Here is a 19,991-nt window from a genome sequence, read left to right as displayed (position 1 = left end):
CCTCGGGCCCTGTCGGACTCTATCGAGCCCTGTCAGGCTCTGTCGGGCTCTTTCGGGTTTGCTCAGGCCCTGTCGGGCTCCGTCGGGCCCTGTCAGGCTTTGTCAGGTCCTGTCAGGTTTGCTCGGGCCCTGTCGAGCCTTGTCGGGCCCTGTCGGGTTTGCTCGGGCTCTGTCGGGCTCCAGCGTGCCCTGTCGGGTTTGCCCGGGCCCTGTCAGGCTCCATCAGGCCCTGTCGGGTTTGCTCGGGCCCTATCGGGCTCCGTGGGGCCCTGTCGGGTTTGCTCGGGCCCTTTCGGGCTCCGTGGGGCCCTGTCGGGTTTCCTCGGGCCCTGTCGGGCTCCATCGAGCCCTGTCAGGCTCCGTCGGGCCCTTTCGGGTTTGCTCGGGCCCTGTCGGGCTCCGTCGGGCCCTGTCGGATTTGCTCAGGCCCTGTCGGGTTTGCTCGGGCCCTGTCGGGCTCCATCGGGTCCTGTCGGGTTTGCTCGGGCCCTATCGGGCTCCGTCGGGCCCTGTCGGGTTTCCTCGGGCCCTGTCGGGCTCCATCGAGCCCTGTCAGGCTTCGTCGGGCCCTTTCGGTTTTGCTCGGGCCCTGTCGGGCTCCGTCAGGCCCTGTCGGGTTTGCTCGGGCCCTATCGGGCTCCGTCGAGCCCTGTCGGGTTTCCTCGGGCCTTGTCGGGCTCCATCGAGCCCTGTCAGGCTCCGTCGGGCCCTTTCGGGTTTGCTCGGGCCCTGTCGGGCTCCGTCGGGCCCTTTCGGGTTTGCTCGGGCCCTGTCAGGCTTTGTCAAGCCCTGTCGGGTTTGCTAGGGCCCTGTCGGGCTCCGTCGGGCCCTGTCAGGCCTTGTCGAACCCTGTCGGGTTTGCTCGGGCCCTGTCGGGTTTGCTCGGGCCCTGTCGGGCTCTGTCGGGCCCTGTCTGGTTTCCTCGGGCCCTGTCGGTCTCCGTCGGGCCCTGTCGGATTTGCTCGGGCCCTGTCGGGTTTGCCGAAGCCCTGTCAGGCTTCGTCGGACCCTGTCGGGTTTGCTCGGGCCCTGTCGGGCTCCGTCGAACCCTGTCGGGTTTGCTCGGGCCCTGTCAGGCTCCGTCGTGCCCTGTCGGGTTTCCTCGGGCCCTGTCGGGCTCCATCGAGCCCTGTCAGGTTTGCTCGGGCCCTGTCGGGTTTGCTCAGGCCCTGTCGGGCTCCATCGGACCCTATCAGGCTTTGGCGGGTCCTGTCGGGTTTGCTCAGGCCCTGTCGGGCCTTGTCAGCCCCTGTCAGGTTTGCTCGCGCCCTGTCGGGCTCCGTCGGGCCCTGTCAGGTTCTCTCGGGCCCTGTCAGGTTTGCTCGGGCCCTGTCAGGCTCCGTCAGGCCCTATCGGGTTTACTCGAGCCCTGTCGGGATCCGTCAGGCCCTGTCAGGTTTGCTCGGGCCCTGTCGGGCCTTGTCAGGCCCTGTCGGGTTTGCTCGGGACCTGTCGGGTTTGCCCGCGTCCTGTCGGGCTCCGTCGGGCCCTGTGAGATTCGCTCGGGCCCTGTCGGGTTTGCTCGGGCCCTGTCAGGCTCCGTCAGGCCCTGTCGGGTTTGCTCGTGCCCTGTCGGGCTCCGTCGGGCCCTGTCAGGTTTGCTCAGGCCCTGTCGGGATCCGTTGGGCCTTGTCGGGTTTGCTCGGGCCCTGTCGGGCTCCTTCGTGCCCTGTCAGGTTTGCTCGGGTCCTGTCGGGTTTGCTCGGGCCCTGTCAGGCTCCGTCGGGCTCTGTCGGGTTTCCTCGGGCCCTGTCGGGTTTGCTCCATCGAGCCCTGTCAGGCTTTGTCGAACCCTGTCGGGTTTGCTCGGGCCCTGTCGGATTTGCTCGGGTCCTGTCAGGCTCTGTCTAGCCCTGTCGGGTTTGCTCGGGCCCTGTCAGGCTCCGTCGGGCCCTGTCGGATTTCCTCGGGCCCTCTCGGGTTCCGTCGGGCCCTCTCGGGTTCCGTCCGGCCCTGTCGGGTTTCCTCGGGCCCTGTCGGACTCTATCGAGCCCTGTCAGGCTCCGTCGGGCTCTTTCGGGTTTGCTCAGGCCCTGTCGGGCTCCGTCGGGCCCTGTCAGGCTTTGTCAGGTCCTGTCAGGTTTGCTCGGGCCCTGTCGGGCCTTGTCGGGCCCTGTCGGGTTTGCTCGGGCTCTGTCGGGCTCCAGCGTGCCCTGTCGGGTTTGCCCGGGCCCTGTCAGGCTCCATCAGGCCCTGTCGGGTTTGCTCGGGCCCTATCGGGCTCCGTGGGGCCCTGTCGGGTTTCCTCGGGCCCTGTCGGGCTCCATCGAGCCCTGTCAGGCTCCGTCGGGCCCTTTCGGGTTTGCTCGGGCCCTGTCGGGCTCCGTCGGGCCCTGTCGGATTTGCTCAGGCCCTGTCGGGTTTGCTCGGGCCCTGTCGGGCTCCATCGGGTCCTGTCGGGTTTGCTCGGGCCCTATCGGGCTCCGTCGGGCCCTGTCGGGTTTCCTCGGGCCCTGTCGGGCTCTATCGAGCCCTGTCAGGCTTCGTCGGGCCCTTTCGGTTTTGCTCGGGCCCTGTCGGGCTCCGTCAGGCCCTGTCGGGTTTGCTCGGGCCCTATCGGGCTCCGTCGAGCCCTGTCGGGTTTCCTCGGGCCTTGTCGGGCTCCATCGAGCCCTGTCAGGCTTCGTCGGGCCCTTTCGGTTTTGCTCGGGCCCTGTCGGGCTCCGTCAGGCCCTGTCGGGTTTGCTCGGGCCCTATCGGGCTCCGTCGAGCCCTGTCGGTTTTCCTCGGGCCTTGTCGGGCTCCATCGAGCCCTGTCAGGCTCCGTCGGGCCCTTTCGGGTTTGCTCGGGCCCTGTCAGGCTTTGTCAAGCCCTGTCGGGTTTGCTAGAGCCCTGTCGGGCTCCGTCGGGCCCTGTCAGGCCTTGTCGAACCCTGTCGGTTATGCTCGGGCCCTGTCGGGTTTGCTCGGGCCCTGTCGGGCTCTGTCGGGCCCTGTCTGGTTTCCTCGGGCCCTGTCGGGCTCCGTCAGGCCCTGTCGGATTTCCTCGGGCCCTGTCGGGTTTGCTGAAGCCCTGTCAGGCTTTGTCGGACCCTGTCGGGTTTGCTCGGGCCCTGTCGGGCTCCGTCGAACCCTGTCGGGTTTGCTCGGGCCCTGTCAGGCTCCGTCGCGCCCTGTCGGGTTTCCTCGGGCCCTGTCGGGCTCCATCGAGCCCTGTCAGGTTTGCTCGGGCCCTGTCGGGTTTGCTCGGGCCCTGTCGGGCTCCATCGGACTCTATCAGGCTTTGGCGGGTCCTGTCGGGTTTGCTCAGGCCCTGTCGGGCCTTGTCAGCCCCTGTCAGGTTTGCTCGCGCTCTGTCGGGCTCCGTCGGGCCCTGTCAGGTTCTCTCGGGCCCTGTCAGGTTTGCTCGGGCCCTGTCAAGCTCCGTCAGGCCCTATCGGGTTTGCTCGAGCCCTTTCGGGCTCCGTCAGGCCCTGTCAGGTTTGCTCGGGCCCTGTCGGGCCTTGTCAGGCCCTGTCGGGTTTGCTCGGGACCTGTCGGGTTTGCCCGCGTCCTGTCGGGCTCCGTCGGGCCCTGTCAGATTCGCTCGGGCCCTGTCGGGTTTGCTCGGGCCCTGTCAGGCTCCGTCAGGCCCTGTCGGGTTTGCTCGTGCCCTGTCGGGCTCCGTCGGGCCCTGTCAGGTTTGCTCAGGCCCTGTCGGGATCCGTTGGGCCTTGTCGGGTTTGCTCGGGCCCTGTCGGGCTCCTTCGTGCCCTGTCAGGTTTGCTCGGGCCCTGTCGGGTTTGCTCGGGCCCTGTCAGGCTCCGTCGGGCCCTGTCGGGTTTCCTCGGGCCCTGTCGGGCTCCATCGAGCCCTGTCAGGCTTTGTCGAACCCTGTCGGGTTTGCTCGGGCCCTGTCGGGATTGCTCGGGTCCTGTCGGGCTCTGTCGGGCCCTGTCATGTTTGCTCGGGCCCTGTCAGGCTCTGTCGGGCCCTGTCGGATTTCCTCGGGCCCTCTCGGGTTCCGTCGGGCCCTCTCGGGTTCCGTCCGGCCCTGTCGAGTTTCCTCGGGCCCTGTCGGACTCTATCGAGCCCTGTCAGGCTCCGTCGGGCTCTTTCGGGTTTGCTCAGGCCCTGTCGGGCTCCGTCAGGCCCTGTCAGGCTTTGTAAGGTCCTGTCAGTTTTGCTCGGGCCCTGTCGGGCATTGTCGGGCCCTGTCGGGTTTGCTCGGGCTCTGTCAGGCTCCAGCATGCCCTGTCGGGTTTGCCCGGGCCCTGTCAGGCTCCATCAGGCCCTGTCGGGTTTGCTCGGGCCCTATCGGGCTCCGTGGGGCCCTGTCGGGTTTCCTCGGGCCCTGTCGGGCTCCATCGAGCCCTGTCAGGCTCTGTCGGGCCCTTTCGGGTTTGCTCGGGCCCTGTCGGTCTCCGTCGGGCCCTGTCGGATTTGCTTGAGCCCTGTCGGGCTCCATCGGGTCCTGTCGGGTTTGCTCGGGCCCTATCGGGCTCCGTCGGGCCCTGTCGGGTTTCCTGGGGCCCTGTAGGGCTCCATCGAGCCCTGTCAGGCTTCGTCGGGCCCTTTCGGGTTTGCTCGGGCCCTATCGGGCTCCGTCGGGCCCTGTCGGGTTTGCTCGGGTCCTGTCGGGTTTGCTCGGGCCCTGTCAGGCTTTATCAAGCCCTGTCGGGTTTGCTAGGGCCCTGTCGGGCTCCGTCGGGCCCTGTCTGGTTTCCTCAGGCCCTGTCGGGCTCCGTCGGGCCTTGTCGGGTTTGCTCAGGCCCTGTCGGGTTTGCTCGGGCCCTGTCGGGCTCCGTCAGGCCCTGGCGGGTTTGCTCGGGCCTTATCGGGCTCCGTCGAGCCCTGTCGGGTTTGCTCGGGCTCTGTCAGGCTCCGTCAGGCCCTGTCGGGTTTCCTCGGGCCCTGTCGGGCTCCATCAAGCCCTGTCAGGCTTTGTCGAACCCTGTCGGGTTTGCTCAGGCCCTGTCGCGTTTGCTCGGGCCCTGTCGGGCTCTGTCGGGCCCTGTCTGGTTTCCTCGGGCCCTGTCGGGCTCCGTCTGGCCCTGTCGGGTTTGCTCGGGCCCTGTCGGGTTTGCTGAAGCCCTGTCAGGCTTTGTCGGACCCTGTCGGGTTTGCTCGGGCCCTGTCGGGCTCCGTCGAACCCTGTCGGGTTTGCTCGGGCCCTGTCAGGCTCCGTCGCGCCCTGTCGGGTTTCCTCGGGCCCTGTCGGGCTCCATCGAGCCCTGTCAGGTTTGCTCGGGCCCTGTCGGGTTTGCTCAAGCCCTGTCGGGCTCCATCGGACTCTATCAGGCTTTGGCGGGTCCTGTCGGGTTTGCTCAGGCCCTGTCGGGCCTTGTCAGCCCCTGTCAGGTTTGCTCGCGCTCTGTCGGGCTCCGTCGGGCCCTGTCAGGTTCTCTCGGGCCCTGTCAGGTTTGCTCGGGCCCTGTCAAGCTCCGTCAGGCCCTATCGGGTTTGCTCGAGCCCTTTCGGGCTCCGTCAGGCCCTGTCAGGTTTGCTCGGGCCCTGTCGGGCCTTGTCAGGCCCTGTCGGGTTTGCTCGGGACCTGTCGGGTTTGCCCGCGTCCTGTCGGGCTCCGTCGGGCCCTGTCAGATTCGCTCGGGCCCTGTTGGGTTTGCTCGGGCCCTGTCAGGCTCCGTCAGGCCCTGTCGGGTTTGCTCGGGCCCTGTCGGGCTCCTTCGTGCCCTGTCAGGTTTGCTCGGGCCCTGTCAGGCTCCGTCGGGCCCTGTCGGGTTTCCTCGGGCCCTGTCGGGCTCCATCGAGCCCTGTCAGGCTTTGTCGAACCCTGTCGGGTTTGCTCGGGCCCTGTCGGGATTGCTCGGGTTCCGTCGGGCCCTCTCGGGTTCCGTCCGGCCCTGTCGGGTTTCCTCGGGCCCTGTCGGACTCTATCGAGCCCTGTCAGGCTCCGTCGGGCTCTTTCGGGTTTGGTCAGGCCCTGTCGGGCTCCGTCGGGCCCTGTCAGGCTTTGTCAGGTCCTGTCAGGTTTGCTCGGGCCCTGTCGGGCCTTGTCGGGCCCTGTCGGGTTTGCTCGGGCTCTGTCGGGCTCCAGCGTGCCCTGTCGGGTTTGCCCGGGCCCTGTCAGGCTCCATCAGGCCCTGTCGGGTTTGCTCGGGCCCTATCGGGCTCCGTGGGGCCCTGTCGGGTTTCCTCGGGCCCTGTCGGGCTCCATCGAGCCCTGTCAGGCTCCGTCGGGCCCTTTCGGGTTTGCTCGGGCCCTGTCGGGCTCCGTCGGGCCCTGTCGGATTTGCTCAGGCCCTGTCGGGTTTGCTCGGGCCCTGTCGGGCTCCATCGGGTCCTGTCGGGTTTGCTCGGGCCCTATCGGGCTCCGTCGGGCCCTGTCGGGTTTCCTCGGGCCCTGTCGGGCTCTATCGAGCCCTGTCAGGCTTCGTCGGGCCCTTTCGGTTTTGCTCGGGCCCTGTCGGGCTCCGTCAGGCCCTGTCGGGTTTGCTCGGGCCCTATCGGGCTCCGTCGAGCCCTGTCGGGTTTCTTCGGGCCTTGTCGGGCTCCATCGAGCCCTGTCAGGCTCCGTCGGGCCCTTTCGGGTTTGCTCGGGCCCTGTCGGGCTCCGTCGGGCCCTTTCGGGTTTGCTCGGGCCCTGTCAGGCTTTGTCAAGCCCTGTCGGGTTTGCTAGGGCCCTGTCGGGCTCCGTCGGGCCCTGTCAGGCCTTGTCGAACCCTGTCGGGTTTGCTCGGGCCCTGTCGGGTTTGCTCGGGCCCTGTCGGGCTCTGTCGGGCCCTGTCTGGTTTCCTCGGGCCCTGTCGGTCTCCGTCGGGCCCTGTCGGATTTGCTCGGGCCCTGTCGGGTTTGCCGAAGCCCTGTCAGGCTTCGTCGGACCCTGTCGGGTTTGCTCGGGCCCTGTCGGGCTCCGTCGAACCCTGTCGGGTTTGCTCGGGCCCTGTCAGGCTCCGTCGTGCCCTGTCGGGTTTCCTCGGGCCCTGTCGGGCTCCATCGAGCCCTGTCAGGTTTGCTCGGGCCCTGTCGGGTTTGCTCAGGCCCTGTCGGGCTCCATCGGACCCTATCAGGCTTTGGCGGGTCCTGTCGGGTTTGCTCAGGCCCTGTCGGGCCTTGTCAGCCCCTGTCAGGTTTGCTCGCGCCCTGTCGGGCTCCTTCGGGCCCTGTCAGGTTCTCTCGGGCCCTGTCAGGTTTGCTCGGGCCCTGTCAGGCTCCGTCAGGCCCTATCGGGTTTACTCGAGCCCTGTCGGGATCCGTCAGGCCCTGTCAGGTTTGCTCGGGCCCTGTCGGGCCTTGTCAGGCCCTGTCGGGTTTGCTCGGGACCTGTCGGGTTTGCCCGCGTCCTGTCGGGCTCCGTCGGGCCCTGTCAGATTCGCTCGGGCCCTGTCGGGTTTGCTCGGGCCCTGTCAGGCTCCGTCAGGCCCTGTCGGGTTTGCTCGTGCCCTGTCGGGCTCCGTCGGGCCCTGTCAGGTTTGCTCAGGCCCTGTCGGGATCCGTTGGGCCTTGTCGGGTTTGCTCGGGCCCTGTCGGGCTCCTTCGTGCCCTGTCAGGTTTGCTCGGGTCCTGTCGGGTTTGCTCGGGCCCTGTCAGGCTCCGTCGGGCTCTGTCGGGTTTCCTCGGGCCCTGTCGGGCTCCATCGAGCCCTGTCAGGCTTTGTCGAACCCTGTCGGGTTTGCTCGGGCCCTGTCGGGTTTGCTCGGGTCCTGTCAGGCTCTGTCGGGCCCTGTCGGGTTTGCTCGGGCCCTGTCAGGCTCCGTCGGGCCCTGTCGGATTTCCTCGGGCCCTCTCGGGTTCCGTCGGGCCCTCTCGGGTTCCGTCCGGCCCTGTCGGGTTTCCTCGGGCCCTGTCGGACTCTATCGAGCCCTGTCAGGCTCCGTCGGGCTCTTTCGGGTTTGGTCAGGCCCTGTCGGGCTCCGTCGGGCCCTGTCAGGCTTTGTCAGGTCCTGTCAGGTTTGCTCGGGCCCTGTCGGGCCTTGTCGGGCCCTGTCGGGTTTGCTCGGGCTCTGTCGGGCTCCAGCGTGCCCTGTCAGGTTTGCCCGGGCCCTGTCAGGCTCCATCAGGCCCTGTCGGGTTTGCTCGGGCCCTATCGGGCTCCGTGGGGCCCTGTCGGGTTTCCTCGGGCCCTGTCGGGCTCCATCGAGCCCTGTCAGGCTCCGTCGGGCCCTTTCGGGTTTGCTCGGGCCCTGTCGGGCTCCGTCGGGCCCTGTCGGATTTGCTCAGGCCCTGTCGGGTTTGCTCGGGCCCTGTCGGGCTCCATCGGGTCCTGTCGGGTTTGCTCGGGCCCTATCGGGCTCCGTCGGGCCCTGTCGGGTTTCCTCGGGCCCTGTCGGGCTCTATCGAGCCCTGTCAGGCTTCGTCGGGCCCTTTCGGTTTTGCTCGGGCCCTGTCGGGCTCCGTCAGGCCCTGTCGGGTTTGCTCGGGCCCTATCGGGCTCCGTCGAGCCCTGTCGGGTTTCCTCGGGCCTTGTCGGGCTCCATCGAGCCCTGTCAGGCTCCGTCGGGCCCTTTCGGGTTTGCTCGGGCCCTGTCGGGCTCCGTCGGGCCCTTTCGGGTTTGCTCGGGCCCTGTCAGGCTTTGTCAAGCCCTGTCGGGTTTGCTAGGGCCCTGTCGGGCTCCGTCGGGCCCTGTCAGGCCTTGTCGAACCCTGTCGGTTATGCTCGGGCCCTGTCGGGTTTGCTCGGGCCCTGTCGGGCTCTGTCGGGCCCTGTCTGGTTTCCTCGGGCCCTGTCGGTCTCCGTCGGGCCCTGTCGGATTTGCTCGGGCCCTGTCGGGTTTGCTGAAGCCCTGTCAGGCTTTGTCGGACCCTGTCGGGTTTGCTCGGGCCCTGTCGGGCTCCGTCAAACCCTGTTGGGTTTGCTCGGGCCCTGTCAGGCTCCGTCGCGCCCTGTCGGGTTTCCTCGGGCCCTGTCGGGCTCCATCGAGCCCTGTCAGGTTTGCTCGGGCCCTGTCGGGTTTGCCCGGGCCCTGTCAGGCTCCATCAGGCCCTGTCGGGTTTGCTCGGGCCCTATCGTGCTCCGTGGGGCCCTGTCGGGTTTCCTCGGGCCCTGTCGGGCTCCATCGAGCCCTGTCAGGCTCTGTCGGGCCCTTTCGGGTTTGCTCGGGCCCTGTCGGTCTCCGTCGGGCCCTGTCGGATTTGCTTGAGCCCTGTCGGGCTCCATCGGGTCCTGTCGGGTTTGCTCGGGCCCTATCGGGCTCCGTCAAACCCTGTCGGGTTTGCTCGGGCCCTGTCAGGCTCCGTCGCGCCCTGTCGGGTTTCCTCGGGCCCTGTCGGGCTCCATCGAGCCCTGTCAGGTTTGCTCGGGCCCTGTCGGGTTTGCCCGGGCCCTGTCAGGCTCCATCAGGCCCTGTCGGGTTTGCTCGGGCCCTATCGTGCTCCGTGGGGCCCTGTCGGGCTTCCTGGGGCCCTGTAGGGCTCCATCGAGCCCTGTCAGGCTTCGTCGGGCCCTTTCGGGTTTGCTCGGGCCCTGTCGGGCTCCGTCGGGCCCTGTCGGGTTTGCTCGGGTCCTGTCGGGTTTGCTAGGGCCCTGTCGGGCTCCGTCGGGCCCTGTCTGGTTTCCTCAGGCCCTGTCGGGCTCCGTCGGGCCCTGTCGGGTTTGCTCAGGCCCTGTCGGGTTTGCTCGGGCCCTGTCGGGCTCCGTCAGGCCCTGGCGGGTTAGCTCGGGCCTTATCGGGCTCCGTCGAGCCCTGTCGGGTTTGCTCGGGCTCTGTCAGGCTCCGTCAGGCCCTGTCGGGTTTCCTCGGGCCCTGTCGGGCTCCATCAAGCCCTGTCAGGCTTTGTCGAACCCTGTCGGGTTTGCTCGGGCCCTGTCGCGTTTGCTCGGGCCCTGTCGGGCTCTGTCGGGCCCTGTCTGGTTTCCTCGGGCCCTGTCGGGCTCCGTCTGGCCCTGTCGGGTTTGCTCGGGCCCTGTCGGGTTTGCTGAAGCCCTGTCAGGCTTCGTCGGACCCTGTCGGGTTTGCTCGGGCCCTGTCGGGCTCCGTCGAACCCTGTCGGGTTTGCTCGGGCCCTGTCAGGCTCCGTCGCGCCCTGTCGGGTTTCCTCGGACCCTGTTGGGCTCCATCGAGCCCTGTCAGGTTTGCTCGGGCCCTGTCGGGTTTGCTCGGGGCCTGTCGGGCTCCATCGGACCCTATCAGGCTTTGGCGGGTCCTGTCGGGTTTTCTCAGGCCCTGTCGGGCCTTGTCAGCCCCTGTCGGGTTTGCTCGCGCCCTGTCGGGATCCGTCGGGCCCTGTCAGGTTCTCTTGGGCCCTGTCAGGTTTGCTCGGGCCCTGTCGGGATCCATTGGGCCTTGTCGGGTTTGCTCGGGCCCTGTCGGGCTCCTTCGTGCCCTATCAGGTTTGCTCAGGCCCTGTCGGGTTTGCTCGGGCCCTGTCAGGCCTTGTCAGGCCCTGTCGGGTTTGCTCGGGACCTGTCGGGTTTGCCCGCGTCCTGTCGGGCTCCGTCGGGCCCTGTCAGATTTGCTCGGGCCCTGTCGGGTTTGCTTGTGCCCTGTCGGGCTCCGTCGGGCCCTGTCAGATTCGCTCGGGCCCTGTCGGGTTTGCTCGTGCCCTGTCGGGCTCCGTCGGGCCCTGTCAGGTTTGCTCAGGCCCTGTCGGGATCCGTTGGGCCTTGTCGGGTTTGCTCGGGCCCTGTCGGGCTCCTTCGTGCCCTGTCAGGTTTGCTCGGGCCTTCTCGGGTTTGATCGGGCCCTGTCAGGCTCCGTCGGGCTCTGTCGGGTTTCCTCGGGCCCTGTCGGGCTCCATCGAGCCCTGTCAGGCTTTGTCGAACCCTGTCGGGTTTGCTCGGGCCCTGTCGGGTTTGCTCGGGTCCTGTCGGGCTCTGTCGGGCCCTGTCGGGTTTGCTCGGGCCCTGTCAGGCTCCGTCGGGCCCTGTCGGATTTCCTCGGGCCCTCTCGGGTTCCGTCGGGCCCTCTCGGGTTCCGTCCGGCCCTGTCGGGTTTCCTCGGGCCCTGTCGGACTCTATCGAGCCCTGTCAGGCTCCGTCGGGCCCTTTCGGGTTTGCTCAGGCCCTGTCGGGCTCCGTCGGGCCCTGTCAGGCTTTGTCAGGTCCTGTCAGGTTTGCTCGGGTTCTGTCGGGCCTTGTCGGGCCCTGTTGGGTTTGCTCGGGCTCAGTCGGGCTCCAGCGTGCCCTGTCGGGTTTGCCCGGGCCCTGTCAGGCTCCATCAGGCCCTGTCGGGTTTCCTCGGGCCCTATCGGGCTCCGTGGGGCCCTGTCGGCTTTCCTCGGGCCCTGTCGGGCTCCATCGAGCCCTGTCAGGCTCCGTCGGGCCCTTTCGGGTTTGCTCGGGCCCTGTCGGGCTCCGTCGGGCCCTGTCGGATTTGCTCAGGCCCTGTCGGGTTTGCTCGGGCCCTGTCGAGCTCCATCGGGTCCTGTCGGGTTTGCTCGGGCCCTATCGGGCTCCGTCGGGCCCTGTCGGGTTTCCTCGGGCCCTGTCGGGCTCCATCGAGCCCTGTCAGGCTTCGTTGGGCCCTTTCGGGTTTGCTCGGGCCCTGTCGGGCTCCGTCAGGCCCTGTCGGGTTTGCTCGGGCCCTATCGGGCTCCGTCGAGCCCTGTCGGGTTTCCTCGGGCCCTGTCGGGCTCCATCGAGCCCTGTCAGGCTCCGTCGGGCCCTTTCGGGTTTGCTCGGGCCCTGTCGGGCTCCGTCGGGCCCTGTCAGGTTTGCTCGGGCCCTGTCGGGTTTGCTCGGGCCCTGTCAGGCTTTGTCAAGCCCTGTCGGGTTTGCTAGGGCCCTGTCGGGCTCCGTCGGGCCCTGTCAGGCTTTGTCGAGCCCTGTCGGGTTTGCTCGGGCCCTGTCGCGTTTGCTCGGGCCCTGTCGGGCTCTGTCGGGCCCTGTCTGGTTTCCTCGGGCTTTGTCGGGCTCCGTCGGGCCCTGTCGGATTTGCTCGGGCCCTGTCGGGTTTGCCGAAGCCCTGTCAGGCTTCGTCGGACCCTGTCGGGTTTGCTCGGGCCCTGTCGGGCTCCGTCGAACCCTGTCGGGTTTGCTCGGGCCCTGTCAGGCTCCGTCGCGCCCTGTCGGGTTTCCTCGGGCCCTGTCGGGCTCCATCGAGCCCTGTCAGGTTTGCTCGGGCCCTGTCGGGTTTGCTCAGGCCCTGTCGGGCTCCATCGGACCCTATCAGGCTTTGGCGGGTCCTGTCGGGTTTGCTCAGGCCCTGTCGGGCCTTGTCAGCCCCTGTCACGTTTGCTCGCGCCCTGTCGGGCTCCGTCGGGCCCTGTCAGGTTCTCTCAGGCCCTGTCAGGTTTGCTCGGGCCCTGTCAGGCTCCGTCAGGCCCTATCGGGTTTACTCGAGCCCTGTCGGGATCCGTCAGGCCCTGTCAGGTTTGCTCGGGCCCTGTCGGGCCTTGTCAGGCCCTGTCGGGTCTGCTCGGGACCTGTCGGGTTTGCCCGCGTCCTGTCGGGCTCCGTCGGGCCCTGTCAGGTTTGCTCAGGCCCTGTCGGGATCCGTTGGGCCTTGTCGGGTTTGCTCGGGCCCTGTCGGGCTCCTTCGTGCCCTGTCAGGTTTGCTCGGGCCTTCTCGGGTTTGATCGGGCCCTGTCAGGCTCCGTCGGGCTCTGTCGGGTTTCCTCGGGCCCTGTCGGGCTCCATCGAGCCCTGTCAGGCTTTGTCGAACCCTGTCGGGTTTGCTCGGGCCCTGTCGGGTTTGCTCGGGTCCTGTCGGGCTCTGTCGGGCCCTGTCGGGTTTGCTCGGGCCCTGTCAGGCTCCGTCGGGCCCTGTCGGATTTCCTCGGGCCCTCTCGGGTTCCGTCGGGCCCTCTCGGGTTCCGTCCGGCCCTGTCGGGTTTCCTCGGGCCCTGTCGGACTCTATCGAGCCCTGTCAGGCTCCGTCGGGCCCTTTCGGGTTTGCTCAGGCCCTGTCGGGCTCCGTCGGGCCCTGTCAGGCTTTGTCAGGTCCTGTCAGGTTTGCTCGGGTTCTGTCGGGCCTTGTCGGGCCCTGTTGGGTTTGCTCGGGCTCAGTCGGGCTCCAGCGTGCCCTGTCGGGTTTGCCCGGGCCCTGTCAGGCTCCATCAGGCCCTGTCGGGTTTCCTCGGGCCCTATCGGGCTCCGTGGGGCCCTGTCGGCTTTCCTCGGGCCCTGTCGGGCTCCATCGAGCCCTGTCAGGCTCCGTCGGGCCCTTTCGGGTTTGCTCGGGCCCTGTCGGGCTCCGTCGGGCCCTGTCGGATTTGCTCAGGCCCTGTCGGGTTTGCTCGGGCCCTGTCGAGCTCCATCGGGTCCTGTCGGGTTTGCTCGGGCCCTATCGGGCTCCGTCGGGCCCTGTCGGGTTTCCTCGGGCCCTGTCGGGCTCCATCGAGCCCTGTCAGGCTTCGTTGGGCCCTTTCGGGTTTGCTCGGGCCCTGTCGGGCTCCGTCAGGCCCTGTCGGGTTTGCTCGGGCCCTATCGGGCTCCGTCGAGCCCTGTCGGGTTTCCTCGGGCCCTGTCGGGCTCCATCGAGCCCTGTCAGGCTCCGTCGGGCCCTTTCGGGTTTGCTCGGGCCCTGTCGGGCTCCGTCGGGCCCTGTCAGGTTTGCTCGGGCCCTGTCGGGTTTGCTCGGGCCCTGTCAGGCTTTGTCAAGCCCTGTCGGGTTTGCTAGGGCCCTGTCGGGCTCCGTCGGGCCCTGTCAGGCTTTGTCGAGCCCTGTCGGGTTTGCTCGGGCCCTGTCGCGTTTGCTCGGGCCCTGTCGGGCTCTGTCGGGCCCTGTCTGGTTTCCTCGGGCTTTGTCGGGCTCCGTCGGGCCCTGTCGGATTTGCTCGGGCCCTGTCGGGTTTGCCGAAGCCCTGTCAGGCTTCGTCGGACCCTGTCGGGTTTGCTCGGGCCCTGTCGGGCTCCGTCGAACCCTGTCGGGTTTGCTCGGGCCCTGTCAGGCTCCGTCGCGCCCTGTCGGGTTTCCTCGGGCCCTGTCGGGCTCCATCGAGCCCTGTCAGGTTTGCTCGGGCCCTGTCGGGTTTGCTCAGGCCCTGTCGGGCTCCATCGGACCCTATCAGGTTCTCTCAGGCCCTGTCAGGTTTGCTCGGGCCCTGTCAGGCTCCGTCAGGCCCTATCGGGTTTACTCGAGCCCTGTCGGGATCCGTCAGGCCCTGTCAGGTTTGCTCGGGCCCTGTCGGGCCTTGTCAGGCCCTGTCACGTTTGCTCGCGCCCTGTCGGGCTCCGTCGGGCCCTGTCAGGTTCTCTCAGGCCCTGTCAGGTTTGCTCGGGCCCTGTCAGGCTCCGTCAGGCCCTATCGGGTTTACTCGAGCCCTGTCGGGATCCGTCAGGCCCTGTCAGGTTTGCTCGGGCCCTGTCGGGCCTTGTCAGGCCCTGTCGGGTCTGCTCGGGACCTGTCGGGTTTGCCCGCGTCCTGTCGGGCTCCGTCGGGCCCTGTCAGATTCGCTCGGGCCCTGTCGGGTTTGCTCGGGCCCTGTCAGGCTCCGTCAGGCCCTGTCGGGTTTGCTCGTGCCCTGTCGGGCTCCGTCGGGCCCTGTCAGGTTTGCTCAGGCCCTGTCGGGATCCGTTGGGCCTTGTCGGGTTTGCTCGGGCCCTGTCGGGCTCCTTCGTGCCCTGTCAGGTTTGCTCGGGTCCTGTCGGGTTTGCTCGGGCCCTGTCAGGCTCCGTCGGGCTCTGTCGGGTTTCCTCGGGCCCTGTCGGGCTCCATCGAGCCCTGTCAGGCTTTGTCGAACCCTGTCGGGTTTGCTCGGGCCCTGTCGGGTTTGCTCGGGTCCTGTCGGGCTCTGTCGGGCCCTGTCGGGTTTGCTCGGGCCCTGTCAGGCTCCGTCGGGCCCTGTCGGATTTCCTCGGGCCCTCTCGGGTTCCGTCGGGCCCTCTCAGGTTCCGTCCGGCCCTGTCGGGTTTCCTCGGGCCCTGTCGGACTCTATCGAGCCCTGTCAGGCTCCGTCGGGCTCTTTCGGGTTTGCTCAGGCCTTGTCGGGCTCCGTCGGGCCCTGTCAGGCTTTGTCAGGTCCTGTCAGGTTTGCTCGGGCCCTGTCGAGCCTTGTCGAGCACTGTTGGGTTTGCTCGGGCTCTGTCGGGCTCCAGCGTGCCCAGTCGGGTTTGCCCGGGCCCTGTCAGGCTCCATCAGGCCCTGTCGGGTTTCCTCGGGCCCTATCGGGCTCCGTGGGGCCCTGTCGGGTTTCCTCGGGCCCTGTCGGGCTCCATCGAGCCCTGTCAGGCTCCGTCGGGCCCTTTCGGGTTTGCTCGGGCCCTGTCGGGCTCCGTCGGGCCCTTTCGGGTTTGCTCGGGCCCTGTCGGGCTCCGTCGGGCCCTGTCAGGTTTGCTCGGGCCCTGTCGGGTTTGCTCGGGCCCTGTCAGGCTTTGTCAAGCCCTGTCGGGTTTGCTAGGGCCCTGTCGGGCTCCGTCGGGCCCTGTCAGGCTTTGTCGAACCCTGTCGGGTTTGCTCGGGCCCTGTCGCGTTTGCTCGGGCCCTGTTGGGCTCTGTCGGGCTCTGTCTGGTTTCCTCGGGCCCTGTCGGGCTCCGTCGGGCCCTGTCGGATTTGCTCGGGCCCTGTCGGGTTTGCCGAAGCCCTGTCAGGCTTCGTCGGACCCTGTCGGGTTTGCTCGGGCCCTGTCGGGCTCCGTCGAACCCTGTCGGGTTTGCTCGGGCCCTGTCAGGCTCCGTCGCGCCCTGTCGGGTTTCCTCGGGCCCTGTCGGGCTCCATCGAGCCCTGTCAGGTTTGCTCGGGCCCTGTCGGGTTTGCTCAGGCCCTGTCGGGCTCCATCAAACCCTATCAGGCTTTGGCGGGTCCTGTCGGGTTTGCTCAGGCCCTGTCGGGCCTTGTCAGCCCCTGTCAGGTTTGCTCGCGCCCTGTCGGGCTCCGTCGGGCCCTGTCAGGTTCTCTCGGGCCCTGTCAGGTTTGCTCAGGCCCTGTCAGGCTCCGTCAGGCCCTATCGGGTTTACTCTTGCCCTGTCGGGATCCGTCAGGCCCTGTCAGGTTTGCTCGGGCCCTGTCGGGCCTTGTCAGGCCCTGTCGGGTTTGCCCGCGTCCTGTCGGGCTCCGTCGGGCCCTGTCAGATTCGCTCGGGCCCTGTCGGGTTTGCTCGTGCCCTGTCGGGCTCCGTCGGGCCCTGTCAGGTTTGCTCAGGCCCTGTCGGGATCCGTTGGGCCTTGTCGGGTTTGCTCGGGCCCTGTCGGGCTCCTTCGTGCCCTGTCAGGTTTGCTCGGGTCCTGTCGGGTTTGCTCGGGCCCTGTCAGGCTCCGTCGGGCTCTGTCGGGTTTCCTCGGGCCCTGTCGGGCTCCATCGAGCCCTGTCAGGCTTTGTCGAACCCTGTCGGGTTTGCTCGGGCCCTGTCGGTTTGCTCGGGTCCTGTCGGGCTCTGTCGGGCCCTGTCGGGTTTGCTCGGGCCCTGTCAGGCTCCGTCGGGCCCTGTCGGATTTCCTCGGGCCCTCTCGGGTTCCGTCGGGCCCTCTCGGGTTCCGTCCGGCCCTGTCGGGTTTCCTCGGGCCCTGTCGGACTCTATCGAGCCCTGTCAGGCTCCGTCGGGCTCTTTCGGGTTTGCTCAGGCCTTGTCGGGCTCCGTCGGGCCCTGTCAGGCTTTGTCAGGTCCTGTCAGGTTTGCTCGGGCCCTGTCGAGCCTTGTCGGGCCCTGTTGGGTTTGCTCGGGCTCTGTCGGGCTCCAGCGTGCCCTGTCGGGTTTGCCCGGGCCCTGTCAGGCTCCATCAGGCCCTGTCGGGTTTGCTCGGGCCCTATCGGGCTCCGTGGGGCCCTGTCGGGTTTCCTCGGGCCCTGTCGGGCTCCATCGAGCCCTGTCAGGCTCCGTCGGGCCCTTTCGGGTTTGCTCGGGCCCTGTCGGGCTCCGTCGGGCCCTGTCAGGTTTGCTCGGGCCCTGTCGGGTTTGCTCGGGCCCTGTCAGGCTTTGTCAAGCCCTGTCGGGTTTGCTAGGGCCCTGTCGGGCTCCGTCGGGCCCTGTCAGGCTTTGTCGAACCCTGTCGGGTTTGCTCGGGCCCTGTCGGGCTCTGTCGGGCCCTGTCTGGTTTCCTCGGGCCCTGTCGGGCTCCGTCGGGCCCTGTCGGATTTGCTCGGGCCCTGTCGGGTTTGCCGAAGCCCTGTCGGGCCCTGTCGGGCTCTGTCGGGCTCTGTCTGGTTTCCTCGGGCCCTGTCGGGCTCCGTCGGGCCCTGTCGGATTTGCTCGGGCCCTGTCGGGTTTGCCGAAGCCCTGTCAGGCTTCGTCGGACCCTGTCGGGTTTGCTCGGGCCCTGTCGGGCTCCGTCGAACCCTGTCGGGTTTGCTCGGGCCCTGTCAGGCTCCGTCGTGCCCTGTCGGGTTTCCTCGGGCCCTGTCGGGCTCCATCGAGCCCTGTCAGGTTTGCTCGGGCCCTGTCGGGTTTGCTCAGGCCCTGTCGGGCTCCATCGGACCCTATCAGGCTTTGGCGGGTCCTGTCGGGTTTGCTCAGGCCCTGTCGGGCCTTGTCAGCCCCTGTCAGGTTTGCTCGCGCCCTGTCGGGCTCCGTCGGGCCCTGTCAGGTTCTCTCGGGCCCTGTCAGGTTTGCTCGGGCCCTGTCAGGCTCCGTCAGGCCCTATCGGGTTTACTCGAGCCCTGTCGGGATCCGTCAGGCCCTGTCAGGTTTGCTCGGACCCTGTCGGGCCTTGTCAGGCCCTGTCGGGATTGCTCGGGCCCTGTCGGGTTTGCCCGCGTCCTGTCGGGCTCCGTCGGGCCCTGTCAGATTCGCTCGGGCCCTGTCGGGTTTGCTCGGGCCCTGTCAGGCTCCGTCAGGCCCTGTCGGGTTTGCTCGTGCCCTGTCGGGCTCCGTCGGGCCCTGTCAGGTTTGCTCAGGCCCTGTCGGGATCCGTTGGGCCTTGTCGGGTTTGCTCGGGCCCTGTCGGGCTCCGTCGGGCCCTGTCAGGTTTGCTCGGGTCCTGTCGGGTTTGCTCGGGCCCTGTCAGGCTCCATCGGGCTCTGTCGGGTTTCCTCGGGCCCTGTCGGGCTCCATCGAGCCCTGTCAGGTTTGCTCGGGCCCTGTCGGGTTTGCTCAGGCCCTGTCGGGCTCCATCAAACCCTATCAGGCTTTGGCGGGTCCTGTCGGGTTTGCTCAGGCCCTGTCGGGCCTTGTCAGCCCCTGTCAGGTTTGCTCGCGCCCTGTCGGGCTCCGTCGGGCCCTGTCAGGTTCTCTCGGGCCCTGTCAGGTTTGCTCAGGCCCTGTCAGGCTCCGTCAGGCCCTATCGGGTTTACTCTTGCCCTGTCGGGATCCGTCAGGCCCTGTCAGGTTTGCTCGGGCCCTGTCGGGCCTTGTCAGGCCCTGTCGGGTTTGCCCGCGTCCTGTCGGGCTCCGTCGGGCCCTGTCAGATTCGCTCGGGCCCTGTCGGGTTTGCTCGGGCCCTGTCAGGCTCCGTCAGGCCCTGTCGGGTTTGCTCGTGCCCTGTCGGGCTCCGTCGGGCCCTGTCAGGTTTGCTCAGGCCCTGTCGGGATCCGTTGGGCCTTGTCGGGTTTGCTCGGGCCCTGTCGGGCTCCTTCGTGCCCTGTCAGGTTTGCTCGGGTCCTGTCGGGTTTGCTCGGGCCCTGTCAGGCTCCGTCGGGCTCTGTCGGGTTTCCTCGGGCCCTGTCGGGCTCCATCGAGCCCTGTCAGGCTTTGTCGAACCCTGTCGGGTTTGCTCGGGCCCTGTCGGTTTGCTCGGGTCCTGTCGGGCTCTGTCGGGCCCTGTCGGGTTTGCTCGGGCCCTGTCAGGCTCCGTCGGGCCCTGTCGGATTTCCTCGGGCCCTCTCGGGTTCCGTCGGGCCCTCTCAGGTTCCGTCCGGCCCTGTCGGGTTTCCTCGGGCCCTGTCGGACTCTATCGAGCCCTGTCAGGCTCCGTCGGGCTCTTTCGGGTTTGCTCAGGCCTTGTCGGGCTCCGTCGGGCCCTGTCAGGCTTTGTCAGGTCCTGTCAGGTTTGCTCGGGCCCTGTCGAGCCTTGTCGAGCACTGTTGGGTTTGCTCGGGCTCTGTCGGGCTCCAGCGTGCCCAGTCGGGTTTGCCCGGGCCCTGTCAGGCTCCATCAGGCCCTGTCGGGTTTGCTCGGGCCCTATCGGGCTCCGTGGGGCCCTGTCGGGTTTCCTCGGGCCCTGTCGGGCTCCATCGAGCCCTGTCAGGCTCCGTCGGGCCCTTTCGGGTTTGCTCGGGCCCTGTCGGGCTCCGTCGGGCCCTGTCAGGTTTGCTCGGGCCCTGTCGGGTTTGCTCGGGCCCTGTCAGGCTTTGTCAAGCCCTGTCGGGTTTGCTAGGGCCCTGTCGGGCTCCGTCGGGCCCTGTCAGGCTTTGTCGAACCCTGTCGGGTTTGCTCGGGCCCTGTCGGGCTCTGTCGGGCCCTGTCTGGTTTCCTCGGGCCCTGTCGGGCTCCGTCGGGCCCTGTCGGATTTGCTCGGGCCCTGTCGGGTTTGCCGAAGCCCTGTCGGGCCCTGTCGGGCTCTGTCGGGCTCTGTCTGGTTTCCTCGGGCCCTGTCGGGCTCCGTCGGGCCCTGTCGGATTTGCTCGGGCCCTGTCGGGTTTGCCGAAGCCCTGTCAGGCTTCGTCGGACCCTGTCGGGTTTGCTCGGGCCCTGTCGGGCTCCGTCGAACCCTGTCGGGTTTGCTCGGGCCCTGTCAGGCTCCGTCGTGCCCTGTCGGGTTTCCTCGGGCCCTGTCGGGCTCCATCGAGCCCTGTCAGGTTTGCTCGGGCCCTGTCGGGTTTGCTCAGGCCCTGTCGGGCTCCATCGGACCCTATCAGGCTTTGGCGGGTCCTGTCGGGTTTGCTCAGGCCCTGTCGGGCCTTGTCAGCCCCTGTCAGGTTTGCTCGCGCCCTGTCGGGCTCCGTCGGGCCCTGTCAGGTTCTCTCGGGCCCTGTCAGGTTTGCTCGGGCCCTGTCAGGCTCCGTCAGGCCCTATCGGGTTTACTCGAGCCCTGTCGGGATCCGTCAGGCCCTGTCAGGTTTGCTCGGGCCCTGTCGGGCCTTGTCAGGCCCTGTCGGGTTTGCTCGGGACCTGTCGGGTTTGCCCGCGTCCTGTAGGGCTCCGTCGGGCCCTGTCAGATTCGCTCGGGCCCTGTCGGGTTTGCTCGGGCCCTGTCAGGCTCCGTCAGGCCCTGTCGGGTTTGCTCGTGCCCTGTCGGGCTCCGTCGGGCCCTGTCAGGTTTGCTCAGGCCCTGTCGGGATCCGTTGGGCCTTGTCGGGTTTGCTCGGGCCCTGTCGGGCTCCGTCGGGCCCTGTCAGGTTTGCTCGGGTCCTGTCGGGTT

This window comes from Patagioenas fasciata, chromosome 31, assembly GCF_037038585.1.
Source record: "Patagioenas fasciata isolate bPatFas1 chromosome 31, bPatFas1.hap1, whole genome shotgun sequence".
Taxonomy (NCBI): domain Eukaryota; kingdom Metazoa; phylum Chordata; class Aves; order Columbiformes; family Columbidae; genus Patagioenas; species Patagioenas fasciata.
This window is presented reverse-complemented; position numbering follows the sequence as displayed.